Source organism: Vigna umbellata, chromosome 5 (assembly GCF_029865625.1).
Source record: "Vigna umbellata cultivar VRB3 chromosome 5, Vumbellata_1.0, whole genome shotgun sequence".
In the NCBI taxonomy this organism is placed as follows: domain Eukaryota; kingdom Viridiplantae; phylum Streptophyta; class Magnoliopsida; order Fabales; family Fabaceae; genus Vigna; species Vigna umbellata.
This window is the reverse complement of record NC_142169.1, coordinates 64,210,406-64,235,949: the sequence shown is the minus strand read 5'-3', so window position 1 is coordinate 64,235,949 and position 25,544 is coordinate 64,210,406. Positions and strand designations below refer to the sequence as shown.

Here is a 25,544-nt window from a genome sequence, read left to right as displayed (position 1 = left end):
GTCATATATTATGAGTAGGTTTGCAACACTTAGAGAAAAAGTTATCAACTATCCTGGTGATGTTATGCCTAAACCGAGAAAAAGACTTGATAAGGAAGTTGAAAAGAGTGGGAATTGGCTTCCAGTTTGGGCAGGGGGTGCTAAATTTGAGGTCACTCATGGCTTTACAATGGAGAAGTTTGTAGTTGATCTTTGTAATCATACTTGTAGTTGTTACTTTTGGGATTTGGTTGGAATACCTTGTAGACATGCTGTTGCTGCCATACATTATAAATTAGAAAACCCAGAAGATTATGTTCATCCATATTACAAGAAACATGCTTATAACACTTGTTATGCACCTGAAATAATTCCAATCAATGGACAACAACTTTGGCCTACATCCGACACTGCCCCACTACTACCACCCACTTATAAAACACCTCCTGGAAGGCCTAAAAAGTTAAGAAGAAGAGAAGCTGATGAATATGTCAGCCATTCAAAATTGTCCAAGAAAAATATTGGTATGAAGTGTAGCAGTTGTAATGCATATGGACACAATGTAAGAAGTTGTAAAAAGGGGTAGAAAAGCAAGGTATTTCCTCCTGAACATGTTATTTACAAGTTCATTTATTTATATTTATGTCAAATCTAACTACCTTAAGCCTGTCACAGGACACAAGAGGCACATCTGCAATGGGAGGATCTGCAACAACTGGAAGGACAGAATCTGCAACAAGAAGTGCATCAGGTGGAAGGGGAGGATCTTTATCAACTGCAAGGGGAAGATCTGCATCAACTGCAAGGGGAAGATCTGCATCAACTGCAAGGGGAGGATCTGCAAGAAGAACTGCAACGGCTGCTGAACCATCTGCATCAACCTCACAAGGTCAAAGAACATCACAACTTAGAGGGGCTGCACATATGCGTCAAGGGGGAAGAAGAACATCCTCAAGATTGGCTGCACAATTTCTAGGGTCTCAAGCCAGTTGCACTTGACATCCATAGACTTTTTTTAATGCTATAATGCTTTAACTGGTTGGGACCCACTTCGGGAGACCATTTGTAATGGGCACAGTATTTTTTGGACAACTTGTTTGTCATATAGTGTACCACATCCAATGTTAATTAAAGTACTAGGGGACCACTTCTTGTGTTAATTAAACTGCTGGGGGACCACTTCTTGTGTTAATTAAACTGCTGGGGGACCACTTCTGTAATTTCTTCTGTTGTTTTGTTGAATGCAATGCATTAACTTGGATGACATTTTACTCTTCATTGTCCCCTGTCCATTTCAGTCACTGTGCTTTAAATTACTTGTTGGATTAGTTTTTTTCAAAGCAGTAGGGTGTTGGCATCTCATAATAATCTTGCAAGATTGATGTTATAAGTAGCTTATGCATCATTTTCAGCTGGTTCAACACTGGTGCTTTCTGCTGTCACATTGTGCTTTCTGATGTTATAAGTATTTTTGTCACATTTTTATATAAACCATCCACATCCAATGATACTTGGTCATTCTTTATAATGCTTTTACTGGTTCAAGACTTCATTCACATGTCTTGGCAACTTCATTTTTATAATGCTTTTACTGGTTCAAGACTTCATTTTTATAATGCTTTTACTGGTTCAATTACGCATACCACTATAATGCTTTTACTAGTTGACATTTTGGGTGTAACTGATTTTTATAAACTATGCTATAAAACTCTTTGATTTAAAATAACAACTATAATCACATAACAGAACACAACATTTTATTCAATTTAAAACTTGAAAGTACATCCACAACACAACATTACCAATCTAATTACAATTTATCTTCAGCACAAACATAAAACAAAACATCACTGTTAATGCCCATAATGACAATACAAACAAGACCAACATCATTTTGAACTTTTTTCTCTCTTGCTCTAATTTCCTCTTCAACTTGTCCTTCTTCTTCCTTAGATCCAAGACAACATTTTCATTACAGACTTCAACTTCTTCACTCCTCCTTTGTAAGCTTCCTTCAATTTTCGAGTCTCCTTCATCAACCCATTCAAAGTAGTTACAACTTGAATTACTCTGCAAAAGAAATTACAAATCACGAATACAAACTTCATCACAATAAGTAAAACATTTTCTCACTTACTGTCCAATTTCTACATCTATAAAACAGTCTCCCTTTGTTCTTCAATGTAGTTGCCTTCAACAGCAACAATCTTTCCCCACAACCACAATTTCTTGTAGCTAAGTCAGAGGAGGATCCACATGTTTGGGACATTCCAGAACCAATACTCCTTCGCGTGCAACCATTTCCTCCTCTGTCAGCTTCCATTTCCCTGATACAGTAATTTCCAAAGTAAATCAACTTCGACTACTCCCAACAAAAACCCTATATCCCAAATCCATCCATTCAGACGAAACGAAAGACGAAAATCAACTTACGTGACCATTTACGCCAATGTTGAAGAAGATGAAATCCAACCTTTTGCGGTTCACTGAAACCTTCTTCCCAGCTGAAATTATGTGCTTATCACCGAAACCTTTTGAAGAAGATGACCCTCGTCTTTGATTCACTTAAGAAGATCCAATCCCTTATCTCCGTCAGCTCATTTAATCACTAATCAATTTCCATTTAAAATGTTTTAACACGTGGCAAATGTTACAAACGATAGCTGTCATCCCACGTGCCTATACGTTAGCCACATCACCCGAATTTTAACGCCGTTTGTATTGGAGGACCAAAAATAATGGTTTCCTTAAGGACAGGGATCTAATCGTGAAAAGTTTGAAATAGGAACGAAAAATAAAAACGCTTGATAGTTCAGGGACTAAAAACATATTTAACCCAAAAAATAAATTGCTTGTGAATACAACTATTTTAATTAAATTAAATTATAACGTATAATATTGAGAAATATTTTAAAATAAAATTAATTCATATAGTTCAAATGATTTAGAGTTTTTTAATTTACTTTACTCAGTATCACTTTTAAAATTTAATTTAGTTTTAGAATAATTAATGCAATTCATGTGTTTTGTGGAATCAATGGTAAAGGAGAAACCTACTTACTATAATATATCATGGATGAGGGGGCAAGCGATAATTCCAAATATAAGTGTTATTAGTAAGCTTGGAATAAAAATTAACTTAAATTCTCGTTAAAGCTCTCTCGGTAGCCTTTCAAAGCTTGGAAGATATCATGGAGGAAAGACCCATGATTACCAAGGGAAGAGTAATTTTATTTATTTATTTTTTTGCAGTTTTATATAACTAAAAAGTTTTTATAATTGTTTAAATATTGTCTGAAACTTAAAGTCTTTATCAAAGATTTATTTTTAAAATATAAATTAAAAGAGAAAAATGTACTAAAATTATCCTTTACTCAATTTCTAAATCATATAAAACTTAGCGTAATGAAATTTGAAAGGTATATATAAACCATTGTAGATATTTAAGAAGATCTTATGATACTACTTTACTTTTTATACTCTAGATAAACTTTTCTTTTTATACTTTAGACAAAATGAATAAACTTTTCAACTTATATACTTATAAAAAATAAGTTAGTAAATTGAACTTTTTATATATGATAAGTGTGAAATTAGGTTAAATTATTCGGTAATATAGGTAAGTTTTTACTAGATATGTGAAGAATAGTAAAGTGAAATTAAAAAAATTATGTATCATTCAACGATAGTTGAATTATTTAAAATATAAAAATGGGTAGATTGAAAAGGTATGTTTTGTGATGCTATTTTTAACCAATAAATCATGTACGAAGACCTATATAGAAGTAATTAGAAATGAAAAGAAACTTATTTGCTGAAATATGTAAACCAATGTTCACGTGTTATGATACGACAAATATATGTGACATAATACTTCATTTCTTAATTATACAGTGACATTCATTGGAACCCCTTTATGAGAAAAATAAAAATAAAAAAACAGTGAACATATTGTTAGTGTGTTTGGTGGGAAAGTAAAGATTGAGCAGTTACATGTGAAAGCTTATCTCCATGACGTATATAATTTGTCTGTTTTATAAACATTAGTTATTTCAGTTAGATATCATACATAAAGAGTTTGATTTTATACGCTATTGATATTAATACCAAACAATTTCTTTTATAATTGATTTTAGATTTTATTAAATATAATTTTTAAAATAGCTATTTAAAGTCAAATTTCAATTATAATCTACAATTGAATTACAAAGGTCTTTCTATTATTAATGTATTTTGATTAATGATCTTTATTTATAAAAATTAATTACAAATATTAAAAAATTTGCAATTTGCAATAATTTATTCACATTATTCAACCAAATTAGCAATAACCTTAGTTAACTAATTATATGTAAAAATACAATACTTTAATACACACAAAGGAAATACTTACCAGTTCAACCAGATTAATACTTAAAAAAAAAAGCAGGAAAGATGGGGAAGGGCTGGGTGTGTGAAAGCATATAAAGACACTCAAAAGCATATTTATACATTTTCAAGCAAAACTCTCAGCAATTTTGAAATTCGGCAGAGAAAATTAAACTGCAGATTAATAATATTCACTCTGAATTAAATGAGAAAGGAAAACAAAAAAGAATTAAGAGGTAAATTTAAGTTTAACTCAATTCTATAAAATTGATTTATAAAATGAGATTATAAATTGACTTTATCTCTAGCGGGTAACAAACAATAAATATGGATATGATAAGTTTTAAATTGACATTTTAAGTCTAACTCAATTTTACATAACTGATTTGTAAAATGAAGTTTGCATTTACTTACGTATTAAGTTGAAGTGGAATTTCGAATAAGTGAATCATGCATACATGCTTGTGATTAAGTTGATGGAGTTATTATAAGATTCAATCCTTATGACAATTTTGTCTTATAAAAGAAAAACAAAATGAGTAACTGTTCACTTTTGTTGCTACATATGATCCCATATGATCCCTCGTGTTGCCCAGCCAGGGTGCCAGCTAGAGAAGCATCTCAATTATAATCAAAGGTTCACGGGTTCTCCTAACTACTAATTTAAAACAAATACACCAAAAACCACTAAATTAGTTACCTATAAAACCCCCCTCACACTTCTCTAACTTTCACCAAATTTATTACTTTTCTTTTCTGTGTTATATCCTTAGTTTAGTGAAATGGCTTCCAAGGGCACTGTTGCATCAACCTGTGTTGTTGCTCTACTCCTTTGTCTCAACATGCTTTCCTACACCATGGTGAGCTCAACCTACATCCCTGTAATCCCAGACCCATCAGTGCCCTACCAAAAGGGTGCATGTCCTATAGATGCACTTAAGTTGGGGGTGTGTGCTAACGTGTTGAACTTGGTCAATGTTAAATTGGGGTCACCACCAACCCTTCCATGCTGCAGCCTGATTAAGGATCTGGTTGATCTTGAAGTTGCTGCATGCCTCTGCACTGCCATCAAAGCTAACATCCTAGGCATCAACCTTAACCTCCCAGTTTCCTTGAGTCTACTTCTCAACAACTGTGGAAGGAAAAGCTCCAACATTGGTTTCCAGTGCCCTTAAATATATTCATCTCTCCTTCAACATATTCCACATGTTGTCTTCCTCGTATTTCGTCTATGGTTGTTTTGTTTCTCTTTTCAATTGTTGTGCTCCATGTACTATTTTTTTTGGTGCTTCCCATGCGTCCTATATTCTCACTCTTTCATCATCCTCGTCGTCACCATCTTTGATTGCATGTGTAGAAGCTGTGTTACCAATAATGTTATGGGACTCCTATTTTAGGAGAAATTTGTCATTTGGCTTGAAGCATGTTTTGAACAGTAACCTAAAAAGCTTTGTTTAAGGGTTAGTTGTATAACAGGTTAAATTTTCTAGATAGAAAATGATTTGATTGAAAAGGTTGACAACTGTTGTTTATATTTGTGCGAGCAAATTGCATTTTACTCCTATAATTTTAACTCAAGAAAGGAGAGTCGAGAATTAAAGACGTTTTTAGGAAATTATGAAATCGGAGATAGAGAATGATGACAAAAAATAAAATCTATTGAGTAAGATGCCGCATTATTCATTAAATTACACTTACAACATCGACATTTTCTTCATATTCACACATCCATCAGTTTGTGATTGGGCACTATACAATAATCACATACCTTCAAGCATCCAAACACATTATCCATAATACAATATAAAGAAAATTCTGGTTCATATATGAAATATCCAATAGTCCATCTAACTATTGACATGAACCGTCCAAAAAAAAGATAAAATTTTTTCACGATATATTCATGATTTCCGTCACTATAAATTGGCTAAAATTTGAACTGCAACCATACCAATATTAAGAATTATTATGCGTTTACTCATCGATGTATGTATGTAACCATCACAGGTGTATGCCATCACTGGTGTATGTAATTCAACTTATAAAGGTATCCAAATACGTGGATTGCATACTTTTACCTTTGATTGGGGTTACATTTCATTTCATGCATCTATTATTTATGATTAAAAATTCATACTCTTATCAGTGAATCAATTGATATATTCGATTCATCAGTGCTTTACAGTTGGTCTTTTCACGAAGTTTCTTCAGTTGCTTAATAAAGCATGTTAAATCTTTTAGTAACTATTACTTACACTAGCTTTCACAGAGAAAATTAATAAGTAAATTAAGTCTTTTGCATTTTGGTCTAGAAATTTCTTAATATTGATGGAATTATAATAGTGATAATATTGCCCTAAATTTTCTTATTTTCTTAATTTCTTAATCATTTTGGAAGGATAATATTGCCCTAAATAACTAATTTATTATATGGAAAAAGTGAACGAACAATGCAAATGGGTGCACCTGGCTATTATTGCTTAATTTCTGGATATGAACGAAGGAAGACATAAGATTGTGCTTTCATTATATTTGTGTATGTTTTTCTTTTGTTTGCAGCATTGTCCGTGCCTTTTTATTGATTTTACTTAATTGCAATAAACTGATCCATGTCAGACACAAATACTATTCAATATATATATATATATATATATATATATATATATATATATATATATATATATATATATATATATATATATTAAGTTTTAGTCTATAATTACTTTTTATTTATGAGTTATATACAGGATTTGAGTTTGTTAACGCGCGTACGCATGTTTTTCAGTTGGTATATTTTAGCAATGTGTATCGGGTTTTAATAGACCAAAATATCCTATATATAATGGATTCTAAGTTTTTTAAGGTTAAGAATATTTTAATTATTTTCATTCTCAAAACTAAAAAAAGAAACCCCTAAACCCTTACTCACCTCTCTGATTCTTCTCAACCCTTTATCTTTCATGTCTCTCACTCCAACATTTTCTCTGTCATCCTATACTAGCTCAAACTAAAAAAATCAGAAACACTTAACTTTTAAACAATCTTACAAAAAATAATTTTATAATGAGTTTTCATTTTATAATTTTTGTCTTATATAATTTTATCCAATTTTCACAAGTATAAAGGAATTGGTAATTGACTTGGAAAAAATCAGAAATGCTCGCGATTAAACAATTTCTTACAAAAAATGATTATATAATGAGTTTTCATTTTATAATTTTTGTCATCTAATTTTCACAAGCATAATGACATCAAAGGAATTGATAATTGGCCTATAAAAAATTAGAAACACTCGTTGTTAAACAATTTCTTACAAAAAATGATTTTATAATGAGTTTTCATTTTATAATTTTTGTCGTATATAATTTTATCTAATTTTCACAAGCATAATGACATCCGAAGGAATTGATAATTGGCCTGGAGGGTTTTTGTTTAGAGATGAGGATTCAACATATGCAAATGATGAAATTAGAGAAGCTAGTGAAGATGGTGAAATTGAAGAGATCTTGAATGTCCTGGTCTATGTGCCGGTTTTGGACATAGTGAGGGGATTAACCTTGTAAATGGTATGAAGTATTTTGAAAGTATATTAAAAAAAAAGAAGTAGAAGTCATTACAAGTGCATAACCTCCCGTGACCGCTCATCAACGTATCATCCGGATGAGTGTCTATTGGGTATTGTGGTGTCTATTGGGTATTGTGAGACGAGTGTCTAATAGGAATTGTGGTATGAGAGTGTCGAACATAATTATTATATGATGTTTATATCAAGGTAATTATGCATGATTTATAAATGATTTGTTGCATGTTAGCTCACCCTACTTGTTTGTGTTTGTTTTGTGTTTGGGTATGTGCGATGATCGTATAATTCGTTATACGGGAGCAGATGAAGGAATGTCGTCTGATCCAATGCCAATGAAGAGAGAGACAGAAGAATAAGCTAGAAGAATTCGAATTATATTTATGAGTTTATAGTTGAAATCTGAGTTTAAAACATGTGTAGACATATATTAACTATGAATTTATAAGTGTGAGATTACGGGATATTACCGTAAATGTAATGTTACAATATATAAATTATGAATTATCCAGTGTGAGATATTGGGATGTTACAAATTCAAACTTTAACTTATATATAACACTTAAATATTTATATTGGAAAATGAAGCTTGGCATATGATTATACATTCTTCCTAATTTTAAGAGATACATGGAATTTTTGGATTGGCCCTAATTAAAGTTCTAGAACGGTACCTTGTTTTCTTTATACAATAAAATTTAAACTGTTATTCCTAAAAATAACATAAATTTTTGTCATTAAATGAAAATACGTCATTTAAGTTTCCTTTTTAAATAAATCACATCCTTACTTATATATTCAGTTGTGCTTTTGTATCTGAATTTTTTATTGTGTACTTAATTTTTCCAACAAAAATTAAGCTAAACCCCACATTTGCAATTTGTCATTAATAATTATGATGTAAGAAAATACTTGAAATTTTTTAAGTCAAAACAAAAAGTTACTTACAATTTAGAGCTAATTTTTTAATTGTTTGCATTCCAAATTATTATTTTTATCATAAATGAATATCTATGAATTAATTTTATTTTTTGCCTTGTAAATTTTGTAGATGTAGTTATGAATACTCGTGAAAAATATTAGATAATATTAATAACAATTAAAGTAAATCTTAATGTTGGTCCTCAGTAACTTTTTATATAGCAATTTAATCCCTAATTTTCATTCGCATAACTCTTATGTAGCTTACACTCATATTAAAATAAAAGAATAAAATATGATAAAATAATAACGTAACATAATATAATAGGAACACGTTATAATTATATTTTTTAGCTAGATAAAATATCATAAATTAAATAATAAAGTTTAGGAAGATATATAATTTCTTTAAAATGAGCAATTTCATTAATAGTAGTCTTATGAAATATTTATTACTTTTAGTCTAGAAAATACGGAATAGATTTAAAGCACTACAAATTAAAATTAAAATACTTGCTATAAGGATACATTATAATTGATAAATTTATGTATTCCATCAATATATATTAATCAAAGTGACTTGCCTTCGACGGCAATTGCATTTAAATTAAATTTTGTTGACCTTCAAATAATTTATATTGTTATGCCAAACACTAACAAGCTAACTCATGTTTTTACCTAATAATGTTTGACTACGTACTTCATGCTGTGATATTTTATTAATGTATATTTTTAATAAAATGAATATTTGATGATCTCAATGTATTAAATTTTATTAACTTATATCTACTTACTTTTTAATTATTGATAGCTCACATATTTAATATTTTGAAAAATAAGCACAGTTTATGAAATCTCATTGTCTTTTGCTTAAAATAATTAAAATGACTATTTACTACATTTATTTGGATGATTTGAAAGATGAAAAATTATAATAAATTTTATTATAATCAATTACATTTTTTTTACTAATTTTTAAATTAAAAAGTTATTGTCTTTGATTGAGAGAAATATATGAGTAATATTGCATTTAATTTTTTAGTGCTGAATTTTTTTCAATATTTTAACTAGGGAGAGTATGTTGGTTTTCATTGAAGTAATAAGAAAAATTTTATTTATTAATTTGTATGTGAATACTCATAGTTTGACTTCATATACTGATATTTTTTAAAGGAAGTCAAAAGTGAATATGTGAATAATTTTTTAGCTTTTTTAGGAATACAAACTTCTACCTATTGAGTTTATGAAATTCATTGTTTATACTTTGGAACAAGCTTAGAGAAAGGACTTCTAGAGGCTTTAGTTGAAAAGTGATTATTTTTTACTTTGTCATGGTTTTCTTTTTGAATTAATGAATGATACGTTGGAGTTTGAGAAGGAGACGACGTTGGTGCTGACATGTAGTTTAAAGTTTATCATGTATTTTTCAAGAAGAAAATCATTATGTTGATATAACTTAAATACTTTAATTTTTATTTGTAGAAAATAATATAAGTGTGGTTTAATATTTTACCTCCATGTGTTTGTTTAATTTTTTTTTCATAATAGATATAGTTTACTTATACTTTGTGAAAAATAAATATTATTATTCTTTTATTTTATTTTATTTTATTTTTTAAAAAGTTTTCATATAATAATAATAATTGATTGATGAACTTTTAAACGTGAGCACAACTAATACATCAAAGTTGATGCTGAATTAGAAAATAATTATAACTATAACTATTTGAAATGTATTTTGATAAAAATGTTTATTTTTTCAGTTATTTAAAATTAAAATTCAATTAACTATTATTAAGCCCCTGTTAATCAAAGTATCAATTTTTAAGCATAAAAGTGAATATATTTAATGCAAGAGTATTATTACACTTTAATAGCAATAATAATAACAGTGAAAATACTGAAGAGGTTGTAAATCTTTTTACTAATATTTAAAATATATCAAATTGATTTGAAATTTTTTAAAAAGAGTGAAAAAATTATAGATTAGACTCTTTCACTAATAAAACGAACCATTAATATTTATCAATAAAAAATTATGTAAAAATGTTTCCTGCATTGTAATTTCAATTTCAAAGGGTGAAAAAAAATTAAAGATGAGGGATAAAAACCAGAGACAAGTTGTAGTGAGTAGTTGAAGAAGTGTAAGTTAGGGGCATTGTTTTTTATCCCTACTCTTCACATGCTTTATTATTAAATTTGACTCTTTGATTGGTTGAACGTAGCCCTTCTTCTCTGATGATATTAGTTGAATAAATTTGAGAACCATATTCTTCACAGTAAGAATCAATTATTTTAAAATTATAAATGTTTCAAAAACCGTTATTTTAGATGAAGACAATATGACATATTTTTGCTCAAATTAGACTATAATTATTTAATCACCACAAGATAATTGATGGAATGTGCAACAATCTCTTCCTCAATAATTGTCTCTTTATAGGAATCAAACTTTTCAATTATGGCTTGATTCACTTGGCTTTTCAATTAACTTAGACCATAATCATTTAACCGCTACGAGACAATTTATGCAATTTGCAAAAATATTGACTTGGCTCACCTAGCCTATGCTATAATGTAATTATGTAACCTATAACAATCTTGTCCTAAATAATTGCTTAAATGGAAATCAAACTTGTTTTCACTGATATTATAATTGTTAAATCGAGCGTTTACTATTAAAACAAAAATCATATTTGATAATTAAGATGCAACTCTTTTTTACTTAAGAACATAACCTTCAAGTGTGATTCGACTCATCTCCTATCCACCATGGGACAATTGTGACACCCTCAAATACTTTAATTATTATTGAGTCACATAGTATGAAATATTTAAAATTAAATTAACCATAATTTTAATACGTGCTAAAAACTATTACAATTTTAAATATGTTGTCTATATTATTCACAATTCTAAAAATATTATCTAAACTATTTACGTTTTTGTCTATAACTATTTACACTTTTATATAAAATATTATTTAATCGAAAAGATGACAATTTTGGTTTTATGTGTGAACAACTCCTATAATTTTGTCGATTGATGAAATCTAAATGTGATACAAGATTATACTTTGATTGGAAGAATTAAGAAACCTTAATTTATATAAATATGTTAAAATGCGATTGAGTGTTATACGTAATGTGATTAAACATTTATTTAACTCTGAACAACTACAACCATAATTTAAGTTTATAGCATAATTTATGATTTCCCTAATCATAACTATTTCATTATAAATTAAGATTATTGATCATGGAAAATATTTATTGGTCTTATATTGAAAAAATGAATTTATCAATGGACAAAAATTTGTTTAAACTAAAGTTATTGACGGTAAACAATCATCACTAAAATATTCATTAATAATTTTAGTAAAAATTAAAAGATTCATTAATAACTGTCTATGATAAAAAATATTGATAGTCTAAATTCATTAATAATTATCTATCGAAAATATTGATGGTTATCATCGGTAACATATATTTCTTATTTTATCCATGCTCTTTAAAATGGTAGTGAATGTAATTTTTAAATATATTTGAAAAAAATGAAGAATTAGTGCAAAATTAGTAGATATTTACAACTTTTAAGTATTTTTGTGTGATGTATGCAGAGACGACAAAGATGCACTAGTAGAAAAATCGCTTTTTATGATAAGTAAAAATGACCTATTATGATAAACTAGTGAAAAAATAGCTTTTTATGATAAGTAAAAATGACCTATTATGATAGGTAACTTGGCATCATAATAGGTTTAGTGTATTATGACATATTTTCACTTATCAATCATAATATAACAAATTTATTGTGATGCGGCTAAATTTATCTATCATAATATGTAGCATTTTATGATATAAATTTTTTCACCTATCATAGAATATATTATGACAAGTAATTTTTCACCTATCATAATATATATACTTTTCAGAAATAAACTTTTATTACATACATTGTTCATCTGTCATAAAAACTTGTTTTGTAAAAAAACAAATTCATTATTACATTTCAAATATCCATTCAATTTACAATTAATTTCCTGTATTATAATTTCATCAATCAATTTATAATCAATATAACATGAACATATTCAATTAAACTAACATAATCAAATTCATTTCAAACATTAAATTGTGTAATAATATTTAATACATATATAATTTGTACATCAAACCATATATTAAATCAAAATATAACATTAACTTACACTACATTGTAGTCAAGTTTCTACAATTTACTAACACTTAAAATAAAAGAAATTCACTTAGTTCTAATGTCTTTAATGTCTTGAGCTTCCATTGGAGATGAATCATTAAAGATCTACAAATAAAATAATTAAATTAGAACAATTTTGTCATAAGTAGTTAGATAAGTATTTAGTTAGATAAATATTTAACTATAATAGTATATCATATGTAGAGAAGAAAGATGAATACCTTTTCAATGAATTCTATTGTTTTGTTGTCTGTTATCTTCTTGCCTTGCTGATCAGTGACATGAAATAATGTTTATTCAATTGTAATGAGAGTTTAGCACTTTTGCAGCAACAATGGCATTAAAGGGAAACTTACTGCAGCTTAGATGGCAAAAGTATCAAGTGTGTGCACTTGGGAGTTAACTTGTATTCATAGAAACAAGAGTTGATTTTAGCTTAACGTATTTTATCCTACCTTCTTAGTATTCATAGAAACATTATCAAAACATCTTAAATAAATTGGCATGGGGATTTTCAGCTTGTAGCAGAGTGCTATACCCAAAATTTACAGGGACAACACATAAGATAGGTTGCATAACAAAAAAATTGAATTAAAAATGGCGTTTGAGTATCCTTAAATAGGGAATAATCCATATGTTACATTACAAAAAATGGTTTATGTTCTAAAAAGGACAATAAGCTGGATGGTTTCATTTTACCTCATCAAGTGGTCCTGAATTTGCCTTCTTGTTGGGAGTGATGACATGTATTCCTTTGCATAGCCAACCTTCGTAATTATTAGCATAAGCTCATGCCTTACAGCACCAAAATACTAAGTTAATAGCATACCAACTGATAGAACTGTACTTTCAACAAGTAATAAATTGATTATGAAATGAGAATACTTATAGTTATTATTTCTTATCTGCATTCCTTAAAAATTATCTACAAAAACCTTACCTGGTCGTTTAGCTGGTCAATCAGTGTGCTTCCAATTAATCCAAGCCCAATAATGCCCATTGCTATGGTGGTTCTCGAGAGATAAAATCTGGAATGAACTGCCCGTAAAGCCTTTATAGAATCCTCCCGCTTTACAACTACGGTGATGTTGTACTCAGAACAACCTTGTGCTACAACACGTACATTTATGTTGGCCTGTTTTAAATTTCAAGAACATGTTTGTCTACACACAAGTTAAAGTAAAGAAACAACATATGCCAAACCAAAAGAGGACAGTAGAAGGCAAGTAATTCGTTATCTCAATGTAACATTCATGTTCTCAATTTGTGAAAGTTAACAAGACACCTGCATGCATAACATTCGCACTTTAAAAAGAGTGAATTTTTACAAATGCATGACAAACCTAGAATGTCCTCCAAAAAAATAGGGTTTGAAGTACTTAGCCTCAAGAAACCAAATTGAAGGCCCATGCTTTAGTCTTAGTTCAATTTCCCGATTAAAAAGTTGCTTCATCCAATGGATTCTTCTGCTTCTGTTAAGCCAACACTTACAGATTTAGGAGACTTCTCTGCACCATCAGGATGAACCTCTCCCTCAACACCTTGTCCAGTAGCCTCTGAAGCAACACTTACAGCAGCTTCTTCAGCAGTTCGTAACTGTAACAAAGGTCGGTTTCCAGCTAACTCCTTGAAGCTGCAACACTGACGACCAAGGGATTAAAATCAACCCCCAAAAACAGAGCACATAAGCAAGAACAATTTTCTTAAAATACAAGTGCAATACAATGTTTGAGAAAACCTACACAAAAGAAAATAATGTGTGATTGAGGTTGTGATAAAAAAAATTGAGTATATTTTATGAGACAAGCAATATTAAAACAGAGACAATGAAAAATTGCATGGTAAAAAATGTTCTTCAAAGGAAATAAGATTTTTTTTATTTTTATTTTTACTTTTTAGTAATTTAAAATAGGAAAATGATATTTTGACAACATTTTTTGGTAACATTTTAATATCATTTACGTGCCATTTTTGTGATTGGTCCAAAATTATTTCAATAATAATTATAAACACCAACATAGAACAATCACATGATAATAATGTTAAAATGTTGTAAAAAAAATTATTGTTAAAATATTGTTATCCTTTAAAATATATTCTCCTGTTCCATGTCTAATCTATCCATGCCAGATCAATAATACGAGGATTCACTATTATTTCAACATGACACTTGTATTGAAAAGACTGGAAAATAAATCACCCTAAGAAAACATCGAGAATTGTCCTTCAGAAGTTGATTATGTTTGATAAAATTTATACTATCATTCTTACCTTTTACTATACTTGTTCTTTTTCAAGATAACAACAAAGGGAGTTATCAGGGCCCATTTGCTCTTTTTAATAACATAATCAACCAATTATTAACAACTTGGGTTTCTTTTGTCTTTGTCTGAGTAATTTCAGTGATGTCATGGAAAGCAAGAACATGGCAATCATACATCTACTTGCATTTTTTAACAGTCATCATATAGATCACTGCCTATGATATCCCTCATGATACACAACCAGGCTGCCAGCTTTTTGAGCATCTCAATTATAATCCCATAAGTTTTCTTAACAAGTAGATTTAATAAAAAGAAACCAAAAACCAGAACTAGTTACCTAATTGCCCTATAAACACTTCCATAACTTTCATTAGGATCCCAAACCTAATCCTTCTGATCCTGGTTGTGTAGAATGGCTTTGAAGGGCACTATTGCATCCAATGTTGTTGCTCTGCTCCTTTGTTTCAACATGCTTTCCTATAACATAGTGAGTTCCACCTACATTCCTGTAATCCCAGATCCATCAGTGCCCTATAAAAAGGGTACGTGTCCTGTGGACACAGTTAAGTTGGGTGTGTGTGCCAAAGTGTTGAACTTTGCCGACGTTAAACTGGGGTCACCACCAACCCTACCATGCTGCAGCCTAATCAAGGATCTGGCTGATATTGAAGTTGCTGCTTGCCTTTACACTGCCATCAAAGCTAACGTCCTTCGCGTCAACCTTAGCCTCCCAATTTCCTTAAACGTACTGCTCAACAACTGTGGGAGGAAAAGCTCAAACGCTGATTTCCAGTTCCCTTAAATTCATTGTTTCATCAACATATATATTCCACATGTGATCTTTACCATATTTCACACATCTTCACTGTTATTTTCTCTTTTCAATCCATGTTGTGCTCCATTTATTATTCATCCTTCTTCTTGTCGGAATCTTTGATTGTTGTTTGCAAGCACAATTGCAATCTTAACGATTGAATGATCAAGTGAGATTAATTAGTCATTATTATTATTGTAAGTACTCCAATCTTTAAAGTCTTTATCATACAATCGGCAGAATAAACAAAGGACAGCACAGCAAGAAACTGCCCTTATCATTCTGATCAAGTTTCGATCGGTTGTTTTCAGATTGTTTGTTACAGTGGAAATTGTTTGTAGTTAATTTAAATGGACATAAACTTATGTCTGTCTGTACTTTGATTTGTGATTAACGTACATGTATAAACAACGACTTTAGATTTTCTGTTAGTTTCTTTTTCCTGTTTCTTTTTTAAATACCATTTTAAAAATCTTTTTATTTATTTTAAAATATCAAAATAAATGTCCATTAATATATTTTGCAGGTGCATGAAAGTAACAGTATAACAAAAGCTCCAAATTCATAAACAAGCTGGGTTGGAACATCTGTTTCAACAAATATATAATTTTTTTTGTTGTTGATAAAAATAACCTTGAAAGTATTTTTAATGTTGAATTTTTTTTTCTTGATATTTTTGCCTTTATTTTTTTGGAGTTTGTATTCTTATTGTTATTATTTTTAATATATTTTTGAATTACAATAGACATTTTTTAACATATTATAGCTTCTATAGCAATATAATAATATTCTAATGGGAGATTATTAATTGAATGAAAATTGTACGCGGCTAGCATTTGAACATTGAAGGATGAGGTCCTACATTTCCTTGAGCAGCTTTTCGCTTGTTAACATTCCATTTGTAGGACTAATATATCTCTTCGTTTTGCTGGATGTTATATCTTAACCACTTTTTCATGCTTCATTGTTTAGAATTTGGACAAAAAGCTATAATGATAAACCGATGTGAATATGATATTACAAGATCAATGCCCCGATCTGGATTTTTAACACATAATTGAAACAATGATATAGAAAATACTTAAGAAAGTGAAACGAGATAGAAAAGGAATTCAATAACGGGAATCACCTAAGTTCAAGATTGCAAAAGGAAGATAGGAATCCCATACAAGACGAAGTATTTATAACTGTATATCATATTTTCTGTTATGGACGTTTTATTGACATACATTATTATAGTGCCCACCAAAATATATAAGTAGCAGACACTAACGATAGCGTCCTTCACTTTTTTAAACACACACAACGCAAATAAAAGACATAAAATAAGACAACAAAATATGATCTTAAGTGTGACGCATATTCTGTTCTTAATTGCAACTGAAATTGTTTGCATTGACTCCACAACTGCCAATTAAGCTTTTCATACGAAGGGTCAAAATAAAAGGGCTCAGTTGAGATGCGGCCTGGCCATTGGCACACACGCACCTAGCGGCATCCCTAGGAGAACCCGCGGCAAGGACAATGGAGCAACAAAGACTGTTTGGCCTTGGTATTGGTGAAGGAAAAGATAACAATAAGCTGGTGCAAGTTTGGAAACCTATACAAGATGATGGTCGTGGAGGAGGAGGAGGCGGTGTTACAGGTGGAGGAGGAGGTGGTGACGAAGGTGGAGGGGGAGGTGGTGGCGAAGGTGTGACAAATGGAGGGGGAGGTGATGGTGGAGGGGGAGGAGGTGGCGAGTCAGGAGGAAATAATGGTGGTGATTCTAAAGGTGGTAATAATGTTGGTGATTCTATAGGTGGTAATAATGGTGATGAGATTGGAGGTGACAATGGAGGTAATGTTGTTGGCGGCATAACTGGTGGTAAGTCAGGAGATAATGGTGGTGCTTCTACTGGAGGAGATAATGGTGGTGAGACTGGAGGTAACAATGGAGGTAATGTTAAGGGTGGAAATAATGGTGGTGAGATAGGAGATAACGATGGTGGTGAGTCAAGAGGTGATAATGGAGGTAATGTTGCTGGCGGCAGAACTGGTGGTAAGTCAGGAGATAATGGTGGTGCTTCTACAGGAGGAGATAATGGTGGTAAGACTGGAGGTAACAATGGAGGTAATGTTAAGGGTGGAAATAATGGTGGTGAGATAGGAGATAACGATGGTGGTGAGTCAGGAGGTGATAATGGAGGTAATGTTGCTGGTGGTAAGTCAGGAGATAATGGTGGTACTTCTACTGGAGGAGATAATGGTGGTGAGACTGGAGGTAACAATGGAGGTAATGTTAAGGGTGGAAATAATGGTGGTGAGATAGGAGATAACGATGGTGGTGAGTCAGGAGGTGATAATGGTGGTGAGTCTATAGGTGGTAATAATGGTGGTGAGATAGGAGGTGATAACGGAGGCAACAATGATGGTGTGATAGGAGGTAACAATGGTGGTAAATCAGAAGGTGACTTTAAGGGTGGAAAAAGTGGTGGAGAGACAGGAGGTGGCAATGGAGCTAACGTTGAAGGTGGGAATAATGGTGGTGAGTTAGGAGGTAAAGATGGTGATAAGTCAGGAGGTAATGGTGACTCTATAGGTGGTAATAATGGTGGTGAGACCGAAGGTGACAACGGAGGTATCGCTGAAGGTGGTAACAGTGGTGGTGAGTCAGGAGGTGATAATGGTGGTGACTCTAGAGGTGACAATAATGGTGGCAAGAAAGAAGGTGACAATGGTGGTGTAATGGGAGGTAACAATGGTGGAAACTCAGGAGGTGACTCTAAGGGTGAGAAAAATGGTGGAGAGATAGGAGGTGATAATGGAGGTAATGTTGAGGGCGATATTACTGGTGGTGAAATAGGAGGAAACAATGGTGGTGAGTCATGAGGTGACAATGGTGGTGACTCTAGAGGTGACAATGGAGGCAATGTTGTGGACGGTAACAACGGTGGTGTAATAGGAGGTAACAATGGTGATAAGTCAGGAGGTGACCCTAAGGGTGAAAAAAGTGGTGGGGAGATGGGAGGTAACATTGAGGGTGATAATAATGGTGGTGAGATAGGAAGTAAAGATGGTGATAAGTCAGGAGGTAATGGAAACAACGTTGAAGGTGACAATAATGGGGGTGGGATTGGAGGTAATGATGGTGAATTAGAAGGTGGTGGTGGTGTGATAGGAGGAGGTGGTGGTGTGATAGGAGGTGGTGGTGGTGGTGTCTTATGATGTATTGGAAGTGGTGGGATGTAAATTGGTGTGATGGGAAGAGGAGGGATGCGAATTGGTGGCCACTTTAGCGAAAGGGAATGTGTATCTGAGCTAACAATGGGAAAGGAAAGGACGGAGAGGGAAAGGAGAAGGGCAACGTGTGCAACCACACCCTTTGAAGCCATTTTCCCTTCTATTTTCTCTTATGACTTTAACATGTGAACAAGCGTTGTTTGTTGTATAGCTGATCAGTGCAAGACATTTTATAGGCCATGGGGTGTGTATTTTTTCTTGTGTTTACTTTTTACATTTTTCTTTTTGCGTAGAATGGGTTAATCTCTTAAATAAAAATTAAAGAGGGTTGAATCTATGGACATAATTAGGTAGCTAGAATCTTTAAAGTGTGGAAGAAAATCATATTACCCTAAATGTCTAATTTCCTATTCGGCAAAAGTGGCATATCAATTCAAATGATGCAACTAAGTATAGCTTTATTTCCGGACATGAACGAAGGAAAGCATCAAACTCTGCCTTCATCATATTTGCGTTTGTTTCCTTTTCTTTTGTTTGCAGCATTGTTTGTTGGCTTTGATTTATTATATTTTAGTTAGCTGATTAAATAAATGAAAGCGTGTAAGTGCCAAATTTTTATATAACGCAATCTTATATTAAGTTTGAGTTTATAATTACTTTTTATTTACGGGTTTATATACTAATTAAAAAGGATGATATATTATTTTATAGCGTATAAATAGCATGATAATAAGTTATGAGTGTATTTGGGTTCACAAATTAGCTAATTAAAATGATTTACATGACAGTCTTTCAATGAGTATAATTGTGAAATTAAGTTTTGACAAAAACGATTATATTATTCAGAATTGCATTGAGGATCGAACTAGTTTTATAATTATTTGAGTAAATGTATATGGTGAAATTGGTTATTCTTCTAAATGTTTTTTCTAAAGCTTTAAAAAAAATAATAAAATATAGATTCATTGATGAAATAATTGGAGTATGATTAAAAACTTTAGTCACTAAACTTTAAATTTACATTATGGAAGGGGTTTTAAAATTGAAATATAATTCCAATTATAATTTAAAAATTAAATGAGTACTTTTTAATTCTTAATCTAGATTAAAAAGTCACTTATTGTACATTATCTCTCTCTCTCTATATTATCATTTAAAGAATGAAAATAATTTTAATAAAATAAAAACAGACTTTCATATTTTTTATAGAAGCTTTTATTATACTTTGTTTTTCGAACCACCAAAGTTACGAAAAGGTATGCTGCTTAGATTCAAACTTTAGCCTAGATATAAAAATTAAATATTTCATTTGGAAAATGAAGCATGATTATCCATTCTTCTTAACTTTCAAAGATACATGGAATTTTTAGATTGGTCTTCAAAAACATTAGAACGTTAACTTGTTTTCTTAATCATGTGTCTTTATATAACAAATTTAAACTATTATTCTTAAAAATAGGATGATTTTTTATCATCAAAGGAAATACGTCTTTTATTTATTTTTCATTAAATCAAACTGATATTTTCCCATATATTATATATTCAGTTATGCTTTGTATCTGATACTTTTTTTTATGCTTAACCAGACATTTGCAATTTGTCATTAATAATTATAATGTAATATAATATCAGAAATTCCATTAGCAAAAAAATATTTCCTACAATTTAGAACCAATTTTTTAATTGTTTTTATTCCAAATTATATTTTTTATTATAAATAAAATAAATATCTATTAATTAATTTTACTTTTGGATTTGTAAAGTTTGTACATATACTCGTACAATATATTAGCTACTTAATATAAATTAAAATAAATTTTAATGTTGATCCTCGGTAATTTTTTTATATATCAATTTAATTCCTAATTTTCATTGGCATAACTTTTAAGTAGCTTACACTTATAATAAAAGTAAAAGAATAAAATATGATAAAATAATAACGTAAAATAATATAATAAGAACATTGTAAAATTATATTACTTTTACGTAGATAAAATAATAAAGTAAATAATAAAAATAAATATAATATAAATTATGTTTAAATGAATTTTTTTTATTAAATTATGTATACTTTGAAAAATTAGGAAATTATAAAAATATAATTTTAATTGAATTATACGGAATTATCCTGTAGTTATATAAATGCTTTTAAATTACATAAATTTTATACAAGATTTTAAAGTTATAATTGATACCTCAGTAATAGTTATTTAATTTTATTTTTTAATAAATAATATACTTTAAATTTGTTTGTCAGAATAATTATAAATAAAATAAAAATAAATATAGGCTAAAAATAAAATAGAAATATTAATACATATTGTTAAATAAAATAATATACTTTTATATATATATATATATATATATATATATATTATATTTATATAGTTACTTTTTCTCAAAATTATAAATAAATTATATAGTTTCTGTAAAATGAATATTATAATGGAAATTTAAAAATTTCAATAATACAAATATATACATATATACATATATATATATACATACACACACACACACACACATATATATATATATATATATATATATATATATATATATATATATATATATATATATATATATATATGTTTCCTTAAAAAAAGCAAGTTTATTGATATTAGTCTTATAAAAGGTTAAAATGTATAATTATCTATATTTATCAATTAGTTTTTTACTTTATAGTGTAGAAAATACAAATATATTTAAAATATTTGTTATGTGTGGATATGTTATAATTGATAAATGGATTAAATATATTTCTAGTCATTAAAGTTTGAAATTTGGGCTAATTTTAATTTTACATCAAAATTTAATAACTAAAAATACATTTAAATAAATTTATGTATCGCATGAATATATATTAATGAAAGTATTAGACTTGCATGCGACGGCAATTGTATTTAAGTTAAGTTTTGTTGACCTTCCATAATTTATGTTATTATGCCAAACCCTAACAAGCTAAGGCATGTTTTTTCTTAATAATGTTTGACTACAAATTTCATTTAATGAAAGTTTGTTAATGTATTTGTTAAGAAAAATAATATTTAATGCTCTCAATATATAAATTTTTTTAACATATATGTACTTAATTTTTTTTATTATTGATAACTCACCTATTTAATATTTAGAAAAATAATTTAATAAAATAATTATAACTTAACTATTTTAAATATGTTTTGATAAACTGTTTTATTTTTTCAGTTATTTAAAATTAAAATTAAATAAACTATTATCAAGCTCCTGTTAATCATGAAAGTATCAAATTTTTAGGTTACAATGGAATATATTTAATCAAAGAGTATTATCACTATTATCACTACTATTATTATTATTATTATTATTATTATTATTATTATTATTATTATTATTATTATTATTATTATTATTATTATTATTATTATTATTATTATTATTATTATTATTATTATTATTATTATTATTATTATTATTATATAATAATAATAATAATAATAATAATAATAATGACGACGATGATGAAAATGTTCCCTGCATTATAAATTTTAATAAAAATGGTGAAAGAAAAAATCAAAGATGTATAAGGATGAAAAAAAGTATAAGTTAGGTGCATTGTCTTTTATTACTACTCTTCATGATATGCTGTATTAAATTTGACTCCCTTATCTGATGATATTACCTGAATAAATTTGAGATATTTTGAAAATCATATACTTAATAGTAGGAGTTAATTATTTTGAAAAAAACATTTTTATATAACTCAATTACACTTCTTAAGTATACCAAAAGGTAAATGTTGGGGCTGTGTTCTAACGTGATCTTGAAGTTTCCTTGAACGTACTTCTCAATAACTGTGCAAGGAAAAGCTCAAACGCTCTTTCCAGTTCCATTAAATTTATTTTCCATCAATTTCCTCATATTTCATCTTTGAATGCTGTTTCTAAGTACAGATCCAATCTTAAAGTTGATAATTCAATTCAGATTAATTAATTATTATTATAAGAACTCTAATCTTCAAAATCATTATCATATACAAAGCACAAGAGAAAAGATAAACAAGTTCATTTCGATGACCATAAGTTTAATATATTTTGTAATTAACATGTATATTAAAAAGTTTGAGCACAAAGTTTCATTTGTTAGATATATTATATATTTTATCTTTTCTTTTAGTTAATTTATTATTATTTCTCATTTGTATTTTGAGCTTAGTTCATATTTCTTCTATTATAAATAAAAAACCCTATGTATGTATTTAACACAAGGGAGATTAATCCCATATATAATTTTCAATATATTTAAGATGGTATCAGAGCAAGTTTTCTGATCTCTTCCGGTGGTCTTTGCTGTCTACCGGCGGCCGGCCGTCATGGCTGCCGGCAGCCCCTAAAAATTTCATAAGATTCATCGTCTACCGTTGTCACTATCGAAGTCCTTTTTAAAGTTATGGATTTGCTCCCTTCATCGAAGTTCTTTTTAAAGTTATGGATTTGCTCCCTTCATCGGAGTTTCTTTTTAAAGTTATGGATTTGCTCCCTTCATCGGAGTTCCTTTTAAAGTTATGGATTTGTTCCCTTTTAGAGCATCGATGTTGCTCTTTTTCATTTTTCAAGTGTCTTGATTGGAGAATTTTGGATTTTTTATTATGGTTTCTCTTTCTTATTCATCCATGACTCCTTCCACTGTTGTCTCTTCTGACCTCTCTTTTGTCAATATTATGTTTGACCCGTCTATATATGTTTTTTTCCCATGGAAAAGATGGTTCTTGTTAGTTTATTTATAGCCATGGTGGCTCTTCAACAACTACATCTTTATCCACCGGTGGCATTCTTCAACGATGATTTGCAAGAAGAGATTTACATGAAGCAACCTCCCAGATTTGTTGCTTGAGGGGGAGTGTTAGATATATTATCTCTTATCTTTATTTTATATTTATCTTTTTTTAGTTAGTTTGTTATTATTTCTTATTTGTATTTTGGGCTTAGCCCATATTTCTTCTATTAGTCTTTTTGGATTATATTAGTAACAAGCTTGGTACATATGATTTGTATGCACCAGCTTCTTAGATATATCATATCTTTTATCTTTATCTTTTAGTTAGTTTGTTATTATTTCTCATTTCTATTTTGGGCTTAGCCCATATTTTTTTTATTATAAACAGATAATCCTATGTGTGTATTTAACACAAGGGAGATTAATCCCATATATAATTTTCACTATATTTAACATCATTATATAAAAAAATTATGTTCCTCCACCTTCATATATCTTCCTCACTTATATTCAGTATGTTTTCTGACAAGATATCCATTTTTTTAGTCAGCATTAACAAATATAAATATATATATAAAAATTATAAATAATATAATTAGGTTATCCAAATACAAAGCATGATAAATATATACAACATAAAAGAAAAACAAAAGTCACATTATGACGTCTTTCTCTTGTAAGAACCTACTAAGCTAAATATTCTTGTTTCTGATTACCTTCCAACCTAATTAACACAGTACGATAAATCAGAAACAAAACCTTTCACGTATTCACATTCTCTTCTTTTACAAGATTCTAGTTCAGCTACTCACAAACTTTATTTTTGATATTCCTGTCGCCTCCCATAATCCTGCAAAAACAAAATCAAAAAACCAAAACGTATTCTCTAGGATATGTTAGATAAAATAAATATAAAAAATAAATAAAAATTATATTTATTTAAGTGACGGTTGGTGTTGGAAGTGATCAACTAGATATAAGGTCAATTTATAATATATAAGTGAGGTAGAAACCTCACCCTACAAGTCGGTTTTGTAGAGTTGAATTAGGCCTAAAAATTACTTTCTAATAGAGTATCATAGTCGTTATTTAGAGCTTGTCTTAACGATATTTCTTGTTTCTTAAACATTTCTATTCCATCCGTTGTCGGATCGTTATCGGACCAAGGGGGTGTGTTGAAAATCCCACATCAACTAGAGATAAGATCAATTTGTTAAAAAAATATAAATATTAAAAATAAATGAAGTTTATGTCTTCTTAATAAATGCTAATATTTTATTTTTAATATTTTACTTATTTAAATTAATACCAATTTAATTGATATTGTTATATATTAAGAATTCATGTGTGTTCTTCGTATCAAATATAACCAATATCTTATTTTTAATCTAAAAATCCAAATTTAAGAGATGTTAAATCTTTTTAT

At 29.3% G+C, this 25,544-nt stretch overlaps 3 pseudogenes; all 3 read left to right on the top strand.

The window, feature by feature from the left end:
- Positions 1-6: 6 nt before the first annotated feature.
- Positions 7-978, top strand: LOC148198805 (uncharacterized; annotated as a pseudogene).
- Positions 979-5,077: 4,099 nt separating this feature from the next.
- Positions 5,078-5,757, top strand: LOC124823253 (14 kDa proline-rich protein DC2.15 pseudogene; annotated as a pseudogene).
- A 9,912-nt stretch (positions 5,758-15,669) lies between these two features.
- Positions 15,670-16,319, top strand: LOC124823255 (14 kDa proline-rich protein DC2.15 pseudogene; annotated as a pseudogene).
- The last annotated feature ends 9,225 nt before the right edge of the window (positions 16,320-25,544 follow it).